Here is a 2394-nt window from a genome sequence, read left to right on the forward strand (position 1 = left end):
CACAGACTGGATCCCGACCTGACACCAGGCACGGTGCTTCACCTCTTCCTGCCTCGTTCTCCTCACCTGTGAAATGCAGCTCAAATTGCTGCTGCCTCGTAGGGATTTGGTGAAAATTAACTAGATATTATTCCACAGGCTGGGTGTGGTGGCCCACGCCTGTAAGCCCAGCCCTTTGGAAGGCTGGGGCGGATGGATCACTTGAGGTTAGGAGTTCGAGACCAGCCTGGCCAACATGGGGAAACCCCATCTCTACTAAAAATACAAAAATTAGCCAGGCACGGTGGCGTGCACCTGTAGTCCCAGCTACTCGGCAGGCTGAGGCAGGAGAATCACTTAAACCCAGGAGGCGAAGGTTGCGGTGAGCCAGATGGCACCACTGTACTCCAGCCTGGGCAATAGAACGAGACCCCATCTCAAAAGCAAAAGAAAAGGTATTATTCCTCGTAGAGTACTTAAAACAGGGGATGGTGCATAGCACTCTACACTTTAACAACAGTTACTTCTTACTGGTTTTCTTTGTAAATTTTCTAAATTTTCTACTTTTGTAATTAATATGTAGCCCTGACAAAAGGAACAGCCATAAAGCTATTTATTACATACCTGCGCACACATACACACAATTACAGCAAATGGATTAGGATAAAATATTTGTCAATGACACATCTGACTAGGATCTAATATCCAGGTTACATAAAGAACCTTTTTTTTTTTTTTGAGACAAAGTCTCGCTCTGTCGCCCAAGCTGGAGTGCAGGGGCGTGATCTTGGCTCACTGCAACCTCTGCCTCCCAGGTTCAAGTGATTCTCTTGCCTCAGCCTCCCAAGTAGCTGGGATTACAGGCAGCGCCACCATGCCCAGTTAATTTTTGTATTTTTAGTAGAGACAGTGTTTCACTATGTTGGCCAGGGTGGTCTTGAACTCCTGACCTTGTGATCTGCCTTCCGAACTCCTGACCTTGTGATCTGTCTTGGCCTCCCAAAGTGCTAGGATTACAGACGTGAGCCACAGTGCCTGGCCTAAAGAACTCTTACAGATCAACAATAAAAGGACAAATAACCTAATTAAAAAATGAGTGAAAGATCTGAATAGGCAGTTCCCTAGGAAGATGCATGAAGGGCCAGTAAGCACATGAAAAGAGGCCATCATTAGGGAAACAAACCAAAGCCACAGTGTGATACCACTTCACACCCACTAGGAGAGCTAGGCTCAAAAATACTGAAGCTTTCATATAAAAAAAAGTGGGGGTGAGGGAGGTAGGGGCACATATTCTCAGGACCTCGGCAGAGCTGTGTGACAGGACATAGTCACACATTAAAACAAAACAAAACAAAACAAAAAAAACATCTGAAGCCAGGCACAGTGCCACGTGCCTCTACTCCCGGCTACGTGGGAGGCTGAGGCGGGAAGACTGCTTAAGCCCAGAAGGCAGAGGCTGCAGTGAGCTATACTTGTGCCACTGAACTCCAGCCTGAGCAACAGAGCGAGACCTTGTCTCTCAGAAAAAAACCCAGCAAAACAAAAATATAAAAAATAAGTGTTGGTGCTGGCCAGGTGCGGTGGTTCATGCCTATAATCCCAGCACTTTGGGAGGCCGAGGCAGGTGTTCGAGACCAACCTGGCCAACATGGTGAAACCCTGTCTCTACCAAAAATCTAAAAATTGGCCGGGCACCATGGCTCACGCCTGTAATCCCAGCACTTTGTGAGGCTGAGGCAGGTGGATCACCTGAGGTCAGGAGTTCGAGACCAGCCTGGCCAACATGGGATAGTGAAATCCCATTTCTACTAAAAATACAAAAATTAGCTGGGCATGGTGGTGGGTACCTGTAATCTCAGCTACTTGGGAGGCTGGGGAAGGAGAATTGCTGGAACCCCGGAGGCGGAGGTTGCAGTGAGCTGAGATTGAGCCATTGCACTCTAGCCCAGGCTGACAACAGCGAGACTCAGTCTCAAAAACAAAACAAACAAACAAACCAAAAATTTATATGGACATGGTGATGCATGCCTATCATTCCAGCTACTTGGGAGGATGAGGCAGGAGAACTGCTTGAACCCGGGTGGCGGAGGTTGCAGTCAGCTGAGATTGTACCACTGTGCTCCAGCCTGGGTGACAGAGCAAGACTCTACCTCAAAAAAAAAATAAAAAAGTGTTGGTGAGGATGTGAAGAAACTGAAACCCTCATTCACTGCTGGTAGGCATGTAAAATGGGGGAGCTGCTGTGGAAAACAGTTTGGTGGTTCCTCGGTAAGTTAAACCCAGAGTTACCATACGGTACAGCGGTTCTCTTAGGTTCCACTGCAAGAGCAATGAAAACAGAGTCAGGCAAATCCTTGTACCTGAGTGTTCAGAGCAGCACTATCCACAATAGCCACGAGGTGAAAACAACCAAAC

At 47.5% G+C, this 2394-nt stretch overlaps 1 protein-coding gene across 1 annotated transcript in view; it reads right to left on the minus strand.

Annotated features, from left to right (window-relative positions):
* The window catches only part of DHX37 (DEAH (Asp-Glu-Ala-His) box polypeptide 37), a 51195-nt gene that overhangs the window by 16607 nt on the left and 32194 nt on the right, over positions 1-2394 (minus strand). The window lies entirely within an intron of this gene.

Source organism: Mandrillus leucophaeus, unplaced genomic scaffold (assembly GCF_000951045.1).
Source record: "Mandrillus leucophaeus isolate KB7577 unplaced genomic scaffold, Mleu.le_1.0 Scaffold34, whole genome shotgun sequence".
NCBI classification, from domain to species: Eukaryota; Metazoa; Chordata; class Mammalia; order Primates; family Cercopithecidae; genus Mandrillus; species Mandrillus leucophaeus.